The sequence below is a fragment of the Musa acuminata genome, chromosome BXJ1-5 (assembly GCF_036884655.1).
Source record: "Musa acuminata AAA Group cultivar baxijiao chromosome BXJ1-5, Cavendish_Baxijiao_AAA, whole genome shotgun sequence".
NCBI lineage: Eukaryota > Viridiplantae > Streptophyta > Magnoliopsida > Zingiberales > Musaceae > Musa > Musa acuminata.
The window spans coordinates 13,968,399-13,992,491 of record NC_088331.1 but is presented as its reverse complement, the minus strand read 5'-3'; positions in this window follow the sequence as shown (position 1 = coordinate 13,992,491).

The window sequence follows — 24,093 nt, the reverse complement described above, 5'->3', positions numbered from 1 at the left end:
TACCCTGAATTCGACTTGCTATCATCGACATCAGATTGAAAACTTGAGTCAGTGTAGCTCTCAACCTTAAGGCTATTACCTCCATATACTAGTAAAAGATCCTTAGTCCTTCTCAAGTACTTAAGGATACACTTTATTGCTTTCCCGTGCTCCAAGCCTGGATCTGCCTGATACCTGCTCGTGACACTCAGAGCATGCGCTATATCAGGCCTAGTACATAGCATGGCATACATGATAGACCCTATTGCTGAGGCATAAGGTATCATATCCATGTTCGCCCTTTCTTCTGGAGTCTTTGGGGACATACTCATAGAAAGTGATATCCCATGTCTCATCGGTATGAGACCTCTCTTGAAATTTTCCATGCCAAACCTTTTGACAATGGTTTCTATGTACCTGGACTAGGACAAGCCAAGCATCCTCTTGGATCTATCTCTATATATTCTAATCCCCAAAATATAGGATGCTTCCCCTAAGTCCTTCATGGAGAAGTGTCTAGATAACCAAGCCTTTACTGTGGATAGCATTCCTACGTCATTCCCAATGATCAGGATGTCATCCACATATAACACCAAAAAGGTGATAGCGCTCCCACTTACCTTTCTGTATACACAAGGCTCATCTTCGTTCTTAACGAAGTCATAAGATCTGATTGCCTCATCAAATCTTATGTTCCAACTTCGGGAAGCTTGCTTTAATCCATAAATGGATCTAAGCAACCTACACACCTTATCTGGATAGTTCTTAGACACGTATCCCTCAGGTTGCATCATATACACCTCCTCCTCGAGGTTCCCATTAAGGAATGTCGTTTTCACATCCATCTGCCAGATCTCATAATCATAGTGTGCTGCAATAGCCAATAGAATTCTAATGGATTTTAGCATTGCTACGGGTGAGAAGGTTTCGTCATAGTCAATACATTGCCTTTGACGATACCCCTTAGCCACTAGCCTTGCTTTATAGGTCTCTACCTTTCCATCTACTCCGATCTTTTTCTTAAAGATCCACTTGTAACCGATGGGTACAATACCTTCGGGCTCATCAACTAGGTTTCAAACCTTATTGGAGTACATAGAATCCATCTCAGAATTCATGGCTTCTTGCCACTTCCCGGAGTCTATACTCATAATAGCCTCCTCGTAGGTCTGAGAATCAATATCCTCTGCATCCTCTCCTCTAATATGTCCCACATATCTCTCAGGAGGATTGGATACTCTATCAGACCTGCGTAAAGTTGAAACTTGTGTATTAGGTACCTGAACAGACTTGGGCTGTAGAGTGGTGCTTGAGCTTGGTTCTCCAACCTCGCTCAATTCTATCATTCTCCTACTATCTCCGCCAAGAATGTGTTCCTTCTCAAGGAACACTGCTCTCTTAGCTACAAAGACCTTTTGGTCCTCGAGATGATAGAAATAATACCCACAAGTTTCCTTGGGGTATCCCACAAATTTGCATCGCTTTGTCCTTGATTCTAACTTATCGGGGTTGTGTCTTTTAACATGTGCAGGGTAGCCCCAAATCTTAACAACCTTAAGATCAGGCTTCTTCCCTTTCCATATCTCATATGGTGTAGACACTACCGACTTAGTTGGAACTCTGTTCAGAAGGTAAGCTGCGGTTTCTAGGGCATATCCCCAGAATGAGATGGGTAGGTCAGCGAAACTCATCATTGACCGTACCATATCTAATAATGTACGATTTCTCCTTTCAGAGGCACCATTGAGCTGAGGTGTATAAGGAGGTGTCCATTGGGATAATATCCCATGGTCCTTGAGGAACTGAGTGAACTCTGTACTTAAGTACTCACCTCCTCGATCTGATCGAAGAGTTTTGATACTCTTTCCAGTCTGGTTTTCCACCTCACTCTTATACTCTCTAAATTTCCCAAAGGTCTCGGACTTGTACTTCATTAAGTACACATATCCATACCTTGAGAAATCATCAGTAAATGTAATGAAGTAGGAGTAACCTCCAATGGCATGAGTTGACATGGGTCCACATACATCACTATGTATGAGTTCCAACAACACAGTGGCTCTCTCTCTAGTTCCAGTAAATGGAGAGTTGGTTAGTTTTCCACGAATGTAAGGCTCACAAGTTGCATATGACACATAGTCGAATGGATCTAGATATCCATCATTTAGCAACTTTTGAATCCTTCTTTCATGGATGTGACCTAGCCTATAATGCCACAGGTATGCACTGTTCAACTCATCTCGTTTCCTTTTGGACACATTTACATTCATGATATGTGGAGTGGTGTCTAATATAAATAAACCATTATGCAATGTTCCTTTCATGATGATCTTATCATCTAATAATATCGAACAACCATTGTTCTTAAAAACAAATTTATATCCACTAACTGTTAAACATGAAATGGAGATAATATTTTTTATAATAGAAGGAACAAAATAACATGCATCTAATGTAATAAAAGCTCCACTAGGCAGATGTAGGGCGACCTCGCCAACAGCTACTACAGTAACTTTTGCTTCATTACCCATCTTGAGGTCCATCTCGCCTCTCTCTAGTCTCCTAGGCCTTGCCAGAACCTGCAACGAATTGCATATATGATAAGCACTACCGGTATCCAATACCCATATGTTATCATAAGAGTCTGACAAATGGAGACTGATCATGAATGTACCTGAAGCTTCATCATGCTTTTGTTTCGCCCATTCTGCAAGGTACTCTTTGCAGTTTCTCTTCTAGTGCCCATCTTTACCACAGTGGAAGCACTGGCCTTTGTCCTTTGCTGGGTCTTTCTTAGCAACCTTTGCTTTACCTAGTTTGACCTTGTCCTTTCCCTTCTTAAGGAATCTTTCTACTTTCCTTTTCCTTTTGGTCTCACCAATGTAGAGAACTGGCTTCTCTTTCTTGATAGTACTCTCTGCCTCCCTCAACATATTGAGAAGCTCTGGGAGAGTCACCTCAAGCTTGTTCATATTAAAATTCATTATGAACTGTGAAAAGGAATCTGGTAGGGACTGAAGCACAATGTCCACACACAAGTTATCCTCTAGGACCATTCCTAGACCTGTGAGTTTCTTTATCCACTCAATCATCTTTAGGATATGGTTCTGAACCGGTGTCCCATCAGTCATCCTAGCGCGGAAGAGGCTCTTGGATATCTCATATCGCTGAGTCCTTCCCTGTTCCTAAAACAATTTGCCGACATGTATGAGAATGGATCTGGCATCCATCTTTTCATGTTGTCTCTGTAACTCAGGAGTCATAGAGCCCAACATATAGCACTAAGCAAGAGTGGAGTCATCAATGTACTTCACGTAGCGAGCGATCTCATCCTCGCTTGCCCCTTCTTCGAACGTAGGCATCACTGTATCAAGGACGTACACGATTTTCTCCGCTGTGAGAACAATTCTCAAGTTACGGAGCCAATCTGTATAATTTGGACCAGTAAGGCGATTGACATCAAGTATGCCACGTAAGGGATTTGAAAGCGGCATTTTCTGAAAATAAAGATGCAGCAGAAATGAATAACATGCAGATTTTACAAGAAATAAACTATCAAGATATGGACTTCTATCTTAATATGCTCCCACTATTTTACTAACGAGTCACGCGACACCCTCAGCACGTGAAACGGAAGTCTCCGGCAGACTTATCGTGGGGATCAGGATCCAATCAGCGTCTTAGTGCAACCTCGAGGGACTCGACCAATCACACTAAGCCTAAAAGGTAGGCAACTCTTATCGATCACAACTCCTTGTGATTCTCGTCCTGTTCGGCCTCCGAATCACCATGGCCTCGAGGGACTCGACCAACCATGATGCTCGGTTAAGTCAATACCTTCGTTACAAGATGAGTCTGATTTGATGATATACCCTCGAGGGACTCGACCACGTATACCATGCCCTCCGGTCACCGGTGACATCTCTATGTCGTAAGCAAGATAGCGAATCGCGATATAGGTGAGTCTCGAGGGACTCGACCAACTCAACCTACACCGGGAATCGGTTCCTACATATAACGATGGAAGGCCACGTGAGTCAATCTAATTGCCTCACGTTTACCGACTTAATATTATCGAGAGATGTTTCTATAATTTGGTCTCCTAATATGACATGTCACACATATATATTTAATATATATCTACATCGCATGCAAATATATATACATATCTAGTATGTGTATAAGCAATTATACCAGATGATCATGGACCACAACCTAATATGATTAGGCCCAAGCCAGTAGGCCTAATCACTCACATCAAGATCTATGTGTGCAACGGTGCATCTCCATGCCCTGTGATCGTCCATTTCGTCCATGTCGGTTCCGTCGACATCTTGATGCATCTTCATGCATCACGATCGTCCGTCTCGTGGGTCCCGCTATCGCATCCACGCTCCCGCTGTACCTCCTTATGTGATTACAACTTAATCATAGGCACGCAGGCCCGATAATAAACGAGAAATATAATGGAGGTTCGCAGACCTCAATAATAATAATCACAGGTACACACATCACACGGTTCATGATCATCCGTACACACATCATACATCACATGTATAAATAATCATCATCATGTAGGACTACTAGATAATAATAATAAAATAATAATAATCAACTAAACCTTTTAATTAATTAATATTTTCTGAAATCAAGGACATTATAGGGAATTTCTGAATTCATAGGGGTATTTTTGTAATTTGGACAAAAGACAGAAACTGGAATTTCTCAAATTCCGAGGGGCAAAACTATCTTTTGCCCAGAAAACCCGAATGCCCTTTCCCCTTTTCGCTGCTGCCGCCACCGCCACCCTGCTGTTGGCGGCCTGTGCGGCAGGGCGAGGGCACTGCCCTCGCTTGCAAGCGGCACGCCCGCTAGCAGCGCTGCCGCTACGGGTGGGCGCCCCTTTCGGGCGTCGCTGCCTCCGCAGGCGGTGCTGTCCCACTGGGCGACGACCCATATGAGGGGTTTCGCCCGCGGGAGCAGCGACGGCGGGCACCGCTGCCCTGCGACGCCTCTGCCCGTGGGCTGCCAGCCCCGCCGGCAGCAAGCCTGCTGCAAGCAGGCCCCCGGCCAACTGCAGCAGACGCAGCCCCTGTGCTGCCCGCCTTCGGCTGCGCTGCACGCACGCAGATTGAAGGCAACAACTGTTGCTGACCTTCCTTGTTTTTGCATCAACAATTTTGACGTCAAAATTCTTCCTAAACACAACACACGCAGTTCAAAACCAATCATTCGCACGAACAACTTGGCTCTGATACCACTGTTGGGAAATCCTTGGGGGCGACATCATATGCGCAGCGGAAGAACAAGAAAAACAAAATCCCCGATTCCCAAAGAGATGTTCGTCGTCGTGTGAAGATTGGTACACAAAAATCTGCGAAACATGAAACTGCGTATAGAGTATATTGTGTTACCTAGGGAGATCGTATATCCCTGTTTCTTTGCAGATCCTTAGGAGAGGGTGAATGAGGTCAAGCGTCCTCCTCTCTAGCGGTGATCCACACAGCAGGGTTGCGACGACGCTCCTCAAGATGGAGAGGAGAATAGGAAAAAGCAAACAAAAGCTCCCTAGCCCATGGGGTTCTGAATCCCTCCTATTTATAGAGGTCCCCTGTCAAACCCTAATGGGTCCTCCCCTAGTGGGTATTGGATCTGCATCCAATAAGACAAGGGCTCTGTTGGATATCTCATATCCGAACCTCTATTCATCGCAATGCCTACCATATGTGTGTGACCCTCTAGGCCCAATATCGAGCTGGCCGTGAGTCATACCTGTCAGAACTCCTTCTAACTCAGTGAATTATTGTCTCTGTAATAATTCACTCGACTCATCAACTACGAACGTACTATGCCACTACACCGTAGTCCCTAGACGATACAGGGGAATCCAATCCATTGGACCTGTCTGTCCTCAGTTACCGTGTACCTATAGTCCCTCATCCATTTAATATACCAGAGACCGTATATCGAGCATGGTGTTGTCAGACCCACAAGGTTTCTACTCGAGTCTCGCTCTAATCGGATTCTCCCGAAGAACTCTTTCTCTCTCAACCCGAATGACCCTGGCTAGGGATTTGTTTGAGCAAGAACACATGGGATATTCCTCTCATGACGCCGAGAGTGGATGATCCTCTATCGACACTCAATAGCCCTCGTAAGGTCGACTACCACTCCCAATGACCAGCTGTACTAGATCCGGGACAGCCAAACTTATAAGTCTGGTATCAAAGAGTGGAGCACTCATACAGGACATCCTTGGTGTCTCAAGTCTAAGAACCAGATACACCACTAGGACCACGGAATCACTGTCTGACAATAAGGCATCATCAACCATCCAGCATTCCGTAAGCGGATCAATCAGTGTACTCATTCTCCAATGAGCACCTGTACTATATCCCTAGTGTCCCTACATAAGCAGCTCTGAGACCAGCTGCATCCATCATATGGACGGGTATACAGCACACAAGTCTGTCCGGTTATCACGATATCCCTCTCGAGTAACCTATGACTGGGATTATTTAGGATATGTGTTTAAAGGTGAATCGATCTTACTATCGTGATCTCATCACAATCTGATTCCCATTGTACAAATCCAAGGACATCACAATATATGTACGCATTTATGTAATAGTTATAAAGTGATATATGCCAAAATATAATAAGCAAAAAGATTCTATATTAAGTCACACGTGCCATCACTCACGTAATTGGCTTGCTGGGCACCTATGACTAGCACTTACTGCCTTCAATACCTTTCCGAACATATTTCAAGTTAAGATATTTACAAAATGATTTTTGATGGAATCAATTTTAATCGAAACGAAATGATTTGAATCCGATGTGATTTTACCGCTACACTAATTCACCACCACCTCCCCCCCCTCTTAGTGTCGACCACTTTCCTAACACTTTCATCGTTTGCGAGTTCGCATAACCAACAAGTGCATGCATCATGATATCGACCAGCTGCTATTCTTCATCTGCGACCTCTTCCTCATGCTCCTGGACCTCCTCCTCTATGTCTTCAAGAGGTTCAATCAGTAGGAGGCGGCCCCTTTTGCAGCAATGATCGGGGTTCCATGGCTCGTTGCAATGCCAACAAAGACCATTTGTTGATCAGTTACGTAGCACTTCTTTTATCAATTTTTTTGCCAGCAAAGGATGGCTCGGAGCAGAAAGAGGTTTATATTTCATGAGCCTAGGAGAGGATATGAGATATCCAAGAGTCTCTTCTACACTAAGATGACTGAGGGGACATAAATTCAAAACCATGTCATTAAGATGGTGGATAGTGTTGAATCTCATATTTTGATGATAAAACCAATTGATAATTGTGTTTATGTTTTAATATGCATTTTGAGTCACGTAGGATACTTCGATCAAGATGAGACAATTAAAGTAGAAAAAATCATGTTGTGCCAGAGGAACATGTTAGAAGATTGGACGTCGGGCCGGTGGATCGGTCGACGTATCGACAGAAGGGTTCGGGTCGTGGACTTGGGCATCGGGCCAAGAAGAGCAGGAATTGTGCCAAGGATATCGAAGTTGTAGAGTCAATTGGCCAATTGGGCAATAGGCCGCAAGAGAGGACGATGCGCCGAAGAATCGGACGAAGCGTCGAGGGACCAATGACATGCCGGACAACTTGGTTAATTGCTTAGGAATAATTGTCTCGATCAAAGTTTTGTTTTACATGTGCAGGATTAACTATGATGGATGTAAGACATGTAGTAGGAGTTGCGCCAGAGTCAATACTATGATCACGTTGGGAGTTCGAGAGTTCGACGGAAGTCCGGACGGTCATCGGAGGTTCTACGGGAACAAATCCAAGAAGTCCAGGAGCTTGCCAAACGAAGCTCGTCGGAACTCACTAAGTGGATTATCGCAAGTCCAGGAGTTTGCCAAAAGTTCGTCAGAGCATCGCCAGAGGTTCGTCGGATGTTCGCCGGAAGAAGCGATTGACACACCGGAGCAAGCTGTAGTAAATGTATGAAGAATTGTCGTAGTTAGCATGTAGATTAAGTTAGGAATGGGAGGTGATCCCATTAACTTAATCTAGGGACAATTGGGCCCTTGACGAACCCAAATTGGGCCGAATGGATCAACCCATTCGGACCAGAATTCCTACTAGGCGGTGGCACCGCTAGGGTCGGCGGTGGCACCGCCTAGGAGAGGGTCTCCCAGGAAAGCTGGGCGGTGCAACCGCCCCAGGCAGGCGGTGGCACCGCCTGGGTTCAGTGTCCGAGAGAGACTGGGCGGTGCAACCACCCCTGATAGGCGGTGGCACCGCTAGGGCTCAATCTCCGAGCGAGACTGGGCGGTGCAACCGCCCCTATCAGGCTGTGGCATTGCCCAGAGGCTTAGTCTCCAAGCTCTGCCAAGCAGTGCAACCGCCCCTGACAAGCGATGGCACCGCCCAGAGGCTCAATCTCTGAGCTCTGCCAAGCAGTGCAACCACCAGACCCCGGAATTCCGGGAGATGACAGTTTTGAGCTCGGAATTTAAACTGGTTTGGAGCCTATAAATACCCCTCCTATCCCTGGGTAAAACACATAAGCACATAGAGATTAAAAGAGAGAAAACGCTGCTGCAATCTCTAGAATTTCCCTCCTCTAGCTTAAGTGTTAGAATTCTGTTTAAGAGAGGAGAGTGAGTGCTTGTAAGGGTTGTCTCCTAAACCCGGTAAAAGGAGAAGAGGGGTGTAAGAAGGAGATTGATCTTTGCCTAGTAAAGGAAGATCGTTAGTGGATGCCGGTGGCCTCGACGGAAGAGGAATCAGAGGAGTGGATGTAGGTCACGATTGACCGAACCACTATAAACTCTCGTCTTCTCTGGTTTGCATTTACTTTGAGCATCTTATCTTTACTACAAACCTCTTCAGTAGCTTACTGCCTTCTTCTCATTTACAAATGTGTTTCTTAGTTAAGTATTTTCTGAATCGGCGTTAAGACAGAAATCAATTTTATCGTACGAACATCATATTTCAGTTTACGCTTACATTCTGATTTCTAGCTTAACTGCAAACTACCTTCCTTACTTTACTTTTCCGTAAGCTTTCAAAGTTATTATCTGCACGAAATGACTTTTACATCGGAATCGGATTTCAACGTATGAACACAGTTTTAATCGTTGAAAGTTTTCCGCTGCACTAATTCACCCCCCCCCCCCCCCCCCCCTCTTAGTGCTCTTGATCCTATAGATAGAGAAACTTATAGGTTTAGGAATGATCCTAGAGGATAACTTGTGTGTGGATCTTGTGCTTCAGTCCTCACTAGATTCTTTTTCTTAGTTCATCATGAATTTTAATATAAACAACCTTGAGATGACTCTCCCTAAGCTCCTCAATATATTGAGAGAGGTAGAGAGCACCATTAAGAAAGAGAAGTTAGTTCTCTATGCTAGTGAGACAAGAAAGAAAAGGAAGGTAGAGAAGTCCATTAAGAAAGGCAAGAGCAAGGGCAAATTGGGTAAAGCGAAGGTTGCTAAGAAGAACCCAGCAAAGGTCAAAGGCCAGTGCTTTTACTATGACAAAGACAAGTACTGGAAGAGTAACTATAAAGAATACATTGTAGAGAAGGCAAAATAGAAACTTGGAGAAGCTTTAATTACATTCATGATCAGCCTCCATTTGTCATATTCTTATGATAACACATGGGTATTAGATATCGACAGTACATATCATAACTATAATTTGTTGTAGGTTATGGAAAGACCTAGGAGATTGGCAAGAGGCAAGATAGACCTCAAGATAGATAATGGAGCAAAAGTTGTTGTTGTGGCTATTGGCGAGGTCACCCTACATCTACCTAATGGAGCTACTATTGCATTTTATACATGTTATTTTGTTCCTTCTATTATTAAAAATATTATTTTCATTTCATATTTGATAGTTAGTGGATATAAATTAGTTTTTGAGAATAATGGTTATTCAATATTATTAGATGATAAGATCATCACGAGAGAAACATTGCATAATAGTTTGTTTATGCTAGACACTACTCCACATATCATAAATATAAGTGTCTTAGAGAAATGAGATAAAGTGAACAATGCATACCAGTGGCATTGTATGCTAGGTCATATCTATTAGGGAATTATTCAAAAGTTGTTGAAGGATAGCTACTTAGATCCATTCAACTATGAGTCATACAACTTGTGAATCTTATCTTTGTGAAAAACTGACTAACTCTCTATTTAGTAGAACTGGAGAGAGAGCCACTATGTTATTGGAACTCATACATAGTGATATATGTGGTCTCATGTCAACTCAAGCCATAGGTGGTTACTCCTACTTTATTGCATTCACTAACGATTTCTCTAGGTATGGACACATGTATGTGATGAAGTATAAGTCCGAAGCATTCAAAAAATTTAGGGACTATAAGAATGAAGTAGAGAGTCAAACTAGAAAGAGTATTAACACTCTTTGATCAGATCGAAGAGGTAAGTACTTGAATATAAAGTTCACCTAGTTCCTCAAGAACCATGGGATTCTATCTGAATGGACACCTCCTAATATATCTCAGCTCAATAGTGTATCCAAAAGGAAGAATCGCACACTATTAGACATGGTGCGGTCTATGATGAGTTTCGTCGGCCTACCCGTCTCATTCTAGGGATACGCCCTAGAGTCTACAGCTTACCTTCTGAATAAAATTCCAACTAAGTTGGTAGCGCCTATACCATATGATATAAAAAAAGTGAAGAAGCCCGATCTTAAGGTTGTTAAGATTTGGGGCTACCCTACTTTCGTTAGGAGACACAACCCCGACAAATTGGAATCCAAGATGAAGTGGTGCAAGTTCATAGAATACCCTAAGGAAACTTGTGAGTATTATTTCTATCACCCCGAGGACCAAAAAATCTTTGTAGCTAAGAGAGCAGTGTTACTTGAAAAGGAATATATTATTGGTGAAGATAGTGAGAGTATGATAGAGTTGAGCGAGATTAGTGTTGAATCTCGTATTTTGATGATGAAACCAATTGATAATTATGTTTATGTTTTAATCTACGTTTTGAGTGATGCAGGATGCTTCAATTAGGATGAGACAATTAAAGTAGGAAAAATTATGTTGTGCTAGAGGAACATGTCAGAAGATTGGACGTCGGGCCGGTGGATCGGTCGACGTATCGACAGAAGGCTTCGGGTCATGGACTCTGGCATCGGGCCAAGAAGAGCGGGTATTGTGCCAAGGATATCGGAGTTGCGGAGTCAACTGGCCGATTGGGCAAAAGGCCGCAGGAGAGAATAATGCGCCGAATAATCGGACAAAGCGTCGAGGGACCAATGACATGCCGGACAACTTGGTTAATTGCTTAGGATTGATTATCTCGATCGAAGTTTTGTTTTACATGTGCAGGATTAACTATGATGGAAGTAAGACATACAGCAAGAGTTGCACCGGAGTCAAGACTATGATCACGTTGGGAGTTCGAGAGTTCGACGGAAGTCCGGACAGTCATCGGAGGTTCTACGGGAACAAATCCGAGAAGTCCAGGAGCTTGCCAAAGAAGCTCGTCGGAACTCGCCAAGTGGATCATCGCAAGTCCAGGAGTTTGCCGGAAGTCCACCGGAGCATCACTAAAGGTTCGTCGGATGTTCGCCAGAAGCCCGCCGGAAGAAGCGATTGACGCACCGGAGCAAGTTGCAGTAAATGTCTTAAGAAATATCATAGTTAGCATATAGATTAAGTTAGGAATGGGAGTTGATCCCATTAACTTAATTTGGGGGCAATTGGGCCCTTGATAGACCCAAATTGGGCCAAATAGATCAACTCATTCGGACCAGAATTCCTGCCAAGTGGTGGCACCGCCAGGGTCGGCGGTGGCACCGCCCAGGAGATAGTCTCCTAGGAAAGCTGGGTGGTGCAACCGCCCTAGTCAGGCGATGGCACCTCCTGTGCTCAATCTTCGAGCGAAACTAGGCGATGCAACCGCCCCAATCAAGCGGTGCCACCGCCTAGGCTCAGTCTCTGAGCTAGACTGGGCGGTGCAACCGCCCCTATTAGGCAGTAGCACCGCTCAGAGGCTCAATCTCCGAGCTGTCAGGCGGTTGTACCGCCCCAGTCAGGAGGTAGTACCGCCAAGACCCCGAAAATCTGGGAAAAGACACTTTTGAGCTCCAAATTCAAACCAGTTTGGGGCCTATATAAACCCCACCCTTTCCTACATGAAAGGGTAACCAAAAGCATCGAAAATCCAATCTTACTCTATGATTTTTAGAATTTAAAAGTGTTATAAAAGCTAGAAGTTCTCCTCCCTCTTTTCTTCCAAGTTTTGAGCCTTCAAGAGATGAGAGAAATTATGTAAGGGTTGTCTCCTAAGCCCATCAAATGGAGTGAAACTGTAAAAGGGTGGTTGGCCTTCGCCTATTGAAGGAAGGCCTCTAGTGGATGTCGGTGACCTTATCGGAGGAGGAAGCCAAAAGTGGATGTAGGTCAAGATTAACCGAACCACTCTAAATCTCGGTTTGCATTTACTTTTTGTTCTCTATCTTAACTGCAAACTGCCTCCATAGCTTTACTATAACTGCACTTCGCCTAATCTAAGTTAAAGCAACTTCTGAATCGGCTTTCATATCAAAATCGCTTTTATCGTACGAACATCGTATTTCGGTTTGCAATTACATTCTGTTCTCTATCTTAAGTACAAACTATCTCTATATCTTTACTTTAACTGCATCTCACTTGATCACAAGATAAAGTGATTTCCGAATCGGCTTTCTTACCGAAATCATCTTTATCGTACGAACATCGTTTTAAATCATCGAAAGTTTTTCACTGTACTAATTCACCCCCCTCTTAGTGCTCTTGATCCTAACAATTGGTATTAGAGCCTCGTTATTTCTCACTTGGATTAACACCCAAGAGAAATTACTCTTTTCGACAACCAAGAGGGTCACTCTCTCATTCGTCCTCCCTTTTTCAATGGGATGGACTACACTTATTGGAAAACTCGAATGAGAGTTTTCTTGCTTTCGTTATATTTGAATTTATGACACATTGTCGAATCCGGTTTTAAAAGGTCTTCTCTTCCAATGAAAGATTGGAATGATTTGAAGAAGAGGACTTTTTCTTTAAATGCTAGAGCTATGAATGCTCTATTTTGTGCCTTAGATAAAACGGAGTTTAATCGGATTTCTTTCTGCGAAACGACTTTCGATATTTGGCGCACTCTTGAAATCACACACAAAGGTACAAGTAGTGTAAAAGAATCTAAAGTAAATTTTTTTTATGCATGATTTCGAGCTTTTTGGAATGAAGCCGAGCGAAACCATTGTTGACATGTACACCCATTTTACGGATGTTGTCAATAGTTTAAAAGCTCTTGGTAAATGTTTCTTGAATTTTGAAATTGTTAGTAAAGTTTTATGATCACTTTCTAAAGCTTGGGAATCAAAAGTAACAGCAATACAAGAAACAAAAGATTTAAATATTTTTTCACTTGAAGAACTAATTGGTTCGTTGATGACATATGAAATAGTGCACAATGCACATTATGAACAAAACAACCTTCCAAAGAACAGGAAGTATTTGGGACATAGAACATTTGAAGACCACTCGAGCATAAGCTCAAGTGATGGTGAACAAGAACTACTCACTAAGAAATTTTAAAAATTAAAGAAAAAAAAATTAAGAACAAAAAGAACGGAACTACTTGCTTTAAACGCAAGAAGAAGAACACAAAGTAGAATGAATCGAGTTCTTCAGAAAACGAGGAGAAGAGGTGGCAAATTATGCCTTAACCACTTTCAATAATGAGGTAATCAAAATCCCCCAAATTTATTTTGAAATTACTTGATGCTTTCATGATGCATTTTCTTTTTTAGTTTAGAATTAATTTTCTTAAAAATTACATGTTTAAAAATAAAAATATAAAAATTATGATCATGCTAGTAATTTCGAAAATGATAATATTGCATATTTTATGATAAACAAACAAAATAATTTTGATTGAAAATATGATATCATGGTTAAGAAGTAATAATGTTTATCATGTTGATTTCCATTGTTAATTCTTGATTTTTAATGAAATCATGGTTGATTCGAAGTAATGCATAAAGTTGTAATGAAAATATTGAAATTTTGATACCATGATTTGACGATTTTATGCATGAGATTTTAAAGTTATACATGATGATTTTTATGGTTTATTGATCTTGATGGTTTTTATGATGAAATTCATTTTTCGATCCTAAATGTTGATGTATGTTTTCATAAATGAAAAAGGCATGCTTCTATGAAATAAATCACATAAATTGAAATGGCTAAAAAGAGAAAAGCATGTTTCTTGAAAGTTCTTTTTCTCTATCTTATTAACTTTGATGAATCTATTTAATCATCTTTTTATGAATTTCTTAAAAATTATTTTGAATTGACGATTTGAATTTGAATGAATTTTTATCCAAATCATTATCTTGGTTTATTGGAATTACTAGAGATCTTCTTTATGAATCAAAATCTTATATCTCCTATGTTTCCTTTTACCATTTCCTAAAGAGGAGATCTATAAAACTAACCATGATCTTGATAATTATGTTTTAAAACTTTATATAAATCAAGATCGTTCACCATGATTTCTTACATTTTATTAAAGAAATTATTTAAATAATCATGTCTTTTGGTATTTACACGATCCTTGAGATTTTATCTTTCATGACATGATGTGATTGTATTTATGACTTGTATGCCTTGAAATGATTAAAATATTTTACACTATTTTGTTCTTCTCCTCTTCTTTCTTGTTTACAATGATAAAATGAGGAGAAATTTTGATCATGCATGATAGGATATAATTGATATAATGAGAATTTTACACTATTACATGCCTTAATAACATGTTGGAAATTATGTGTTTTGGATACAAAAAATTTTATGATCATGAGCATGTTTTATCTTCATGATTGTATTTGAAAATCTATAGCAAAACCAAGTCCGAATGCATCAAAGTGTTAAATTTCATTTTCGGATTTTTTTTATCCTAACAATTCAGTTTTGAAAATCTATTGATCTTGAATTGATGATTTAAATGAGCTTTATCTTGATTTTTCGAAATTTATAAAATGAGATTTCTTATGCTTAAATCAAGATTTTATATGCATAAATTAATATCTTGTTCTCTTACAAGATTGAATGAATTCTATCTTTTTCATGATCTCCTAAGAATTCTTTATGTTATTTATTTAAGAGGAGATTTGTTAAAATGAATCATGGTTTCTCTTGATTTTTCAAAATTATAACTTGAGTATTCATTTTATAAATCAAGATTGTTTATATGTTTTCTCATGACATCTTTTAAGGCTTATGACTTGAATTTTGTTATGTAAATTCTTTGAATGAATGAAATACATCTTATCACCTAATAATTCTTCTTGATATTCCTTATGTGATGATATGAATACATAAAATATTCATTAATTTATTTTTATGTATACAAATAAGAAGATTCGATCATGCATGGTAGGATGTAATTTGACAAAATTGGTACCATCATGATGTGAAATAAATGATGATTTGGAATCATGCATTAATGATGATTTTATATTTTGGTATGATGCATGTAATGATGAAATATTCATAAATTTGAAATGATGCATGCAATACTTATGACAATGATGTATTGCATATGATGTGTATCATAAATGCTTTAAATGATGAATGTTTGGTATCATGATCAATATGTTGATAAATGCTTAAAAATTTTAATATTTGAGTATCATGTATAATATGCTCATTAATGACGATTGATTTATTTTTCGGTATTATGCATGAAAAATAAGGTTTTTGAAATTATGTATGTTTAAATTTGAATATATAATGATGCACAAATAAGATTGATGCTTACCTTTGTCATAATCTGAAAATTGATATAAGGGTCTTCCCTTCTTTTTGACAATGACAAAGGAGGAGCAAGAATTTCTAGCGTGGACATCATGAAAAGAGGCAAACTAGCTAGCTTGCACAATTCAAGACGAAAGCAAAAATTTCACTTCTCAAAAGAGAAGAAATTGCTATCTTGAATATCACCGATAATTGCTAGCTTGAAATCTCAAGAAAATGCAAAAATGTTCTATCTTGCCTATCTCAAGATGCTAAACATGCTAAACTTGCACTTTGCAATGAAAGCAAAATTGCGAGCTCAAACATTGCAAAAGAAGCAAGAATCATGAGCCTACACAAGAAAGCTATCTTGCATTAGCTTTCGAAATCTTTGCTAGCTTGTATTTAGTAAAACTTACTTATCGTACAAATTGCTAGCTTGTAGTCTAAAGAGAAGCAAACAATTGCTATCTCATGAAAAGCAAACATGCTAAACTTGCATATCTTTAATTGCTAGATTGCATTATGATAAAATTTGATACTATGTTTTTCATGCAATGAGTTGAACCTATATTCCAAACATAATAATAGTTGGACTTCTCCTTTTTGTTGATAACAAAGGGGGAGAAGTATGATGCTATGCATAAGTTTATACATATGTTCATGATGACGTGTTACAAGTATTCATGATGAATATTGTAATAAATTGAATTCAGTTTGAATTCAAGGTTCTATCAATATGATGTTAGGATCGAGAGCACTAAGAGGGGGGGGTGAATTAGTGCAGCGGAAATCTTTCAGCGATTAAAAACGAAAGCTGCGTTTGTTCAATAAAAACTATTTTGATGCAAAAGCCGATTCTAAGATTACTTATGATTAAGTGCAGTTTACGTTTAAACACAGTTAGCGTCTAAACGCAGTTTACGTCTAAATGCAGATTGCGTCTAAACTCAAATTGCGTCTAAGCGTAGTTTGCGTCTAAGCGCAGATTGCGTCTAAGCGTAGTTTGCGTCTAAGCGCAGATTGCGTCTAAGCGCAGTTTGCGTCTAAACACAGTTTGCGTCTAAGCGCAGTTTAAGCAGAAGTATAAAGACAATGTGCTGCTATTGTATAGCTCAAAAAGTAATCTGCAAAAAGCAGATTTACGTCTAAATGCAGATTTACGTCTAAACGCAGATTTACGTCTAAACGCATATCTACGTCTAAACGCATATTTACATCTTAACTTTGAAACTCATTTGTATACTCGCAGAAGGCAGTATGCAGTTGAAATCAAGACGTAAACGTAAACTGAAATCTGATGATTGTGCGAGGAAAGCCGATTTACGTCTAAATGCAGTTTTACGTCTAAATGTTGAAACTCGTTCGTAAAATTAGAGAAAGACAGTTTGCAGTTATAAATAGAATCAAAATGTAAATGTAAACTGCAAGGAAACTCATTCGTAAAAGCGCAGAAGACAGTTCGCAGTTATAAACAGATTCAAGACGTAAATGTAAGCTGCAATGTAAAGATCGTACGAAAACACCTATTGACGTCTGAATCCAGATTCGAAAAGATCAGCACTTAGAACTTGTTCGTAAAGGCGGAGAGAGCAGTAGTTATGTAGGAGGTTTGCAGTAATGATAAGGTACTCGAAATAAAAGCAAACCAGAGATTTAGAGTGGTTCGGTCAGTCTTGACCTACTCCACTTTTGGCTTCCTCCTCCGACGAGGTCACCGACGTCAACTAGCTGCCTTCCTTCAATGGGCGAAGGCCAACTGCCCTTTTACAGTTTCTCTCCTTTTGACGGGCTCAGGAGACAACCCTTACAGATCCTTTCTCTCCTCTCTTTACAACTCAAGACTTGAAGAACAGAAAAGAGGAGAACTTTTGGACTTTACACAAATTTGAGCTCTTAGAATCACTGAAAAGATCAAGAATTCAGTGTGGTTCAGTGTCCCGTCAGTGCTGAATGGGTGGGGTATTTATAGGCCCCAACCCAATTCAAATTTAGAGCTCAAAACGATCAAATCCCGGAATTTCGGGATCAGGCGGTTGCACATCTTGACTGGAGAGGTTGCACCGCATGGCAAAGCTCGAAGACTGAGCCTCTGGGCGGTGCCACCTCTGTCAGAGGCGGTTGCACCTCTCTGCCAGAGCTCGAAGACCGAGCTCAGGCGGTGCTACCTCTCTGTCAGGGAGGTTGCACCGCCCAATTTAGCTCGAAGACTGAGCTCTGGGCGGTTGCACCTCTTGGCTGGGGCGGTTGCACCGCCCAGTCTCGCTGGAAGACATAGTTTGGGCGGTGCTACCACCAACCCTGGCGGTGCCACCTCTTTCACTATTCCAGCTCACTTGGTTTGGCTCCAAACTTGGTCCAAACCAGTCCGAACTTGGGCCTAATTGGCCCCTACTTGGGTTATAGGATTAACACCTAATCCTAACCCTAATTAATGTGCTAACTATGAATTTAAAGACATTTTCTAAACTATTACAAAGTCCGCAAGTCAAGACTTCTTCTGGCAAGCTTCCGGCAAACTTCCGGCGGTCTTCCGATGAACTCTCGGAAACCATTCTGCGGACTCTCGGCAAGCTCCTAGACTTCACGATTTGATCTTAGCGAGTTCCAACGAGCTTCTTCGGCAAGCTCCGATCTTTCTCGGCGAGCTCCGGTAGCATTCCCGACGAACCTTCGGACTTCCGTCGAACTCTCGAACTCGCAACAAATCCTTCGCGCTTGACTCCGACACTTTGTTTCGCTTTATGTCTTCATCGTTATCATAGTTAATCCTGCACAACAAAACAAAACTTGGATCGAGACAATTAATCCTAAGCAATTAACCAAGTTGTCCGACATGTCATTGGTCCCTCGACGCTTCGTCCGATTCTTCGGCGCATCGTCCTCTCCTGCAGCCTATTGCCCAATCGGTCAGTTGACTCCGCAACTCCGATATCCTTGGCACAATACCCGCTCTTCTTGGCCCGATGCCCGAGTCCACGGCCCGAAGCCTTCTGTCGATACGTCGACCGATCTACCGGCCCGACGTCCAATCTTCTGACATGTTCCTTCGGCACAACATGATTTTCCTGCTTTAATTGTCTCATCCTGATCGAAGCATCCTGCGTCACTCAAAACGCAGATTAAATCATAAAATATATCAAGTAGTTTCATCATCAAAATACGAGATTCAACAATCTCCCCCTTTTTGATGATGACAACCACTTGATGACGGAGTTAAACTTAACTCCCGGAGTTTAAACAAACTCCCCCTATCAATATGCCATATTGATAGAACCTTGAATTCCAACTGAATTCAAGTCATTGCAATATTCATCATGAATACTTGCAACACGTCAACATGAACATATGCATAAACTTTATGCATCACATGTCATGTCATCAACGTACTTTCATCAACATACTTCTCCCCCTTTGTCATCAACAAAAAGGAGAAGTATCACAATCAATCGTTTGTGATATAGATTCAACTCATTGCATGAAAAACATAGTATCAAGTTTTATCATCATGCAATCTTGGAGCTAGAAGATTTAGCAAGTGTTACTTCCTGCTTAGAACATTCATGCTATCAAGTTTTAGATATGCAAGTTTTATAGCATATAAGATAGCACTTTTGGTAATGTTCAAGATAGCACATTTGCTTCTTTTGAGATAGCAACTTTTTGCTTCTCTTTAGACCAACAAGCTAGCAATTTTTACGATATACAAGTTTCACAATATATAAGCTAGCAAAAATTTCGAAAGCAAATGCAAGATAGCTTTCTTGTGTAAGCACATGATTCTTGCTTCCTATTGCAATGTGCAAATTGCAAGTTTTGCTTCTTGAGATATTCAAGATAGTGATGTTCAAGAAGACAATTTTTCTTCTTGAAATAAGCAAGTTAGCAATCTTTGCTACTTAAGATAGGCAAGCTACCAATCAAGTTTTTGCATCTTCTTGACTTGTACAAGCTAGCTATCTCCCCCTTTGTCATTGTAAAAAGGAAAGAGAGAATACAGCTTTGTAGTTCTTTTTTTTTTTTTTTTTACAACGATTTCAAAATCTTGACAAAGGATGAATAATCAAGTTATGAATGTCAAGACAATTTTTCATCATGAATATTTTATCATTGCATGCATCATTATCATAAGTTGAAGTATTACATGCATGATATCATATCACCATTCATAATTACATTAATGTTTCAATATAACAATTTCTTCTCAAAATGTGTAACTTGGCACTCATAGCATTTTAAATCATGATTTACATTATATGCAATACATCACATCATAATTAGAAAGCACAAGTATTGCATGCATAATTGCACATCATAAATGTTTCATATCATGATGGTATCAATTTTGTCAAATTATATCCTACCATGCATGATCAAAACTTCTCCCCATTTTATCATTGAAAACAAGAAGAAAGTAGGGGGAAGAGCATAAAAGTGTTAAATATTTCAATCATTTCAAGGCATTTACATCATAGATCAAGTCATGATTCGTGATTCATCATAAAGCAAGTTAGTTTTCAATCATCACATAAGGCTTTTAAGGAATTTTTGAAACATAGGAGAATGATTAATTTAAGCATATAATGTTTCAATCCATGAATACCACAAGATATTATTTGTGACTTCAATTTTGCAAGATCAAGATTATGATTTAGATAAAACTTATTAAAATCAAATCATTAACTTGAAATTCATAATCAAGTCATTAAAATTAATTTCGAGATTCACAAAATATCATGAAATCATTAATCTCGATCAGATGGGAAAAGTATTTTTTAAGATATTCTTTTTCATCTAAGCATGCCTTAGTCTTTATATGCCAAATTAAGATAAGCATGAAAGTTCAAGACATAAGGCAAATAAATCTTGTATTATGAAATATATGATATCAATGCTCATGATTCATTCGAAAAGATATAGTACAAAGAGCAACTTGAAACATTCTTATCAAGATCACATTTTAAAATATTCCAAGTTTCAAGATATCAATATAACACTTCATTGAATTGCATTTCATTTGAAGAACTCCTTTTTGATAAATGTAGGGAGCATAATGAACGATCTTGATTTATAAAGAGCTTCATGTTATAATTACCAAGATCATGATTTTAATAATTATTCTCTTTAGCAAAGAATCACAAAAGCACTTTATTTTTGCATAAGAAATCTCATTGTATTATGATTTATAAATTCTTTTTCTACACATGAATCATAGGAGATATGAATGTGAAACAAATCTTTGCAAGCAAAAACACTATCATTCATATTTCAAGATGGAATTTATAAGCAGGAATCATTTCATCAAATCCATTTTAGAAAAATATTTTTCATAAGTGTATGAGAAAATCCGATTGTTAGGATACCAATTGTTAAGTGAATCCGAAAATGAAATTAACACTTTCATATATTCAGACATGATTTTTGTTATAGATCTTGAAATTAAATCAAGAAGATCAAACAAGCTCATGATCATGGATAACTTAAAGTCTCATGCATAAAATTGTTAATAACCATTTAATATTACCTCTTTATGCATTACTTTAAATCAAACGTGATTTCATTCAACAATGTTAATCAAACATGATACACATTATTACTTCTTAACCATGATCAAAATCATTTTGTTTGTTTATCATAAAATATGCAATATCATCATTTTTGAAATTATCAGCATGATCATAATTTTTTTTTTTTTTTTTTTAAACATGTAATTTTCAAGAAAATTAATTCTAAACAAAAAAAAGAAAATATATCATGAAAGCATTAAGTAATTTTAAAATAAACCAAAGGCATTTTAATTACCTCAATGTCGTAGGCTAGTAAGGCGTAGTTTGCCGCCTCACTTTTGTTGACTTTCTCGTCTTCAGATGAGCTCGATTCATCCCAATTTTTGTTCTTCTTCTTGCGTTTAAAGCAATTAGTTCCATTTTTTTTGCTTTTTAATTTTCGTTTCATTTGTAGTTTAAGTTCACCATCACTTGAGCTTATGCTCGAGTAGTTCTCAAATGTTCTATGTCCCAAATCCTTCCTGTTCTTTGGAAGGTTGGTTTGTTCATCATTGTCCTCATCACTTGAGTCATCGCTCAAGTGGCATTCATTTGTCCAGAGTTTCAAATCCTTCCTGTTCTTTGGAAGGTGATTGTGTTCAACATGTTCATCATGTGCATTGTGCACCATTTCATATGTCATCAATGAACCAATTAGTTCTTCAAGTGGTAAGTTGTTTAGGTTTTTCGATTCTTGAATAGCAGTTACTTTTGAATCCCAAGTTTTAGAAAGTGAGCGCAAAACTTTGTTAACGAGTTCAAAATCCGAAAAGCTTTTGCCAAGTGATTTTAAACCATTGACGACATCCGTAAAACGGGTGTATATGTCAACAACGGTTTCGCTTGGTTTCATATGAAAAAGCTTGAAATCATGCAGTAAAATATTAACTTTCGAGTCTTTGACTCTACTAGTTCCCTCGTGCGTGATTTCAAGAGTGCGCCAAATATCGAAAGTCGTTTCGCATAAAGAAACCCGATTGAACTCATTTTTGTCCAAAGCGCAAAATAAGGCATTCATAGCCTTTGCGTTTAAAGAAAAATACTTCTTCTCCAAGTCCGACCATTCGTTCATCGGTTTAGAGGGAAGTTGAAAACCATTTTCAACGATATTCCATAAATCCAGATTTAGAGAAATCAAGAAAACTCTCATTCGAGTTTTCCAATAAGTGTAGTCCAATCCGTTAAAGAACGGTGGACGAAAGACCGAAAAGCCCTCTTGAAGAGCCATTTCTCTCGGGTGTAAATCCGAAATGAGAAATACCCCGCTCTGATACCAACTGTTAGGATCGAGAGCACTAAGAGGGGGGGGGGGGGGTGAATTAGTGCAGCGGAAATCTTTCAGCGATTAAAAACGAAAGCTGCGTTTGTTTAAAAAAAACTATTTGGATGCAACAACCGATTCTAAGATTACTTATGATTAAGTGCAGTTTACATTTAAACACAGTTAGCGTCTAAACGCAGTTTGCGTCTAAATGCAGATTGCGTCTAAACTCAGATTGCGTCTAAGCGCAGTTTGCGTCTAAGCGCAGTTTGCGTCTAAACACAGTTTGCATCTAAGCGCAGTTTAAGCAGAAGTATAAAGACAATGTGCTACTATTGTACAGCTCAAAAAGTAATCTGCAAAAAGCAGATTTACGTCTAAATGCAGATTTACGTCTAAACGCAGATTTACGTCTAAACGCAGATCTACGTCTAAACGCATATTTACGTCTTAACTTTGAAACTCGTTTGTATACTCGCAGAAGGCAGTATGCAGTTGAAATCAAGACGTAAATGTAAACTGAAATCTGATGATTGTGCGAGGAAAGCCGATTTACGTCTAAATACAGTTTTACGTCTAAATGTTGAAACTCGTTCGTAAAATTGCAGAAGACAGTTTGCAGTTATAAATAGAATCAAAATGTAAATGTAAACTGCAAGGAAACTCATTCGTAAAAGCGCAGAAGATAGTTCGCAGTTATAAACAGATTCAAGACGTATATGTAAGCTGCAATGTGAAGATCGTACGAAAACACCTATTGACGTCTGAATCCAGATTCGGAAAGATCAACACTTAGAACTTGTTCGTAAAGGCGCAGAGAGCAGTAGTTATGTAGGAGGTTTGCAGTAATGATAAGGTACTCGAAATAAAAGCAAACCAGAGATTTAGAGTGGTTCGGTCAGTCTTGACCTACTCCACTTTTGGCTTCCTCCTCCGACGAGGTCACCGACATCAACTAGCTGCCTTCCTTCAATGGGCGAAGGCCAACTGCCCTTTTACAGTTTCTCTCCTTTTGACGGGCTCAGGAGACAACCCTTACAGATCCTTTCTCTCCTCTCTTTACAACTCAAGACTTGAAGAACAGAAAAGAGGAGAACTTTTGGACTTTATACAAATTTGAGCTCTTAGAATCACTAAAAAGATCAAGAATTCAGTTTGGTTCAGTGTCCCTTCAGTGCTGAATGAGTGGGGTATTTATATGCCCCAACCTAATTCAAATTTGGAGCTCAAAACGATCAAATCCCGGAATTTCGGGATCAGGCGGTTGCACCTCTTGACTGGAGAGGTTGCACCGCGTGGCAAAGCTCGAAGACTGAGCCTCTGGGCGGTGCCACCTCTGTCAGAGGCGGTTGCACCTCTCTGCCAGAGCTCGAAGACCGAGCTCAGGCGGTGCTACCTCTCTGTCAGGGAGGTTGCACCGCCCAGTTTAGCTCGAAGACTGAGCTCTGGGCGTTGCACCTCTTGGCTGGGGCGGTTGCACCGCCCAGTC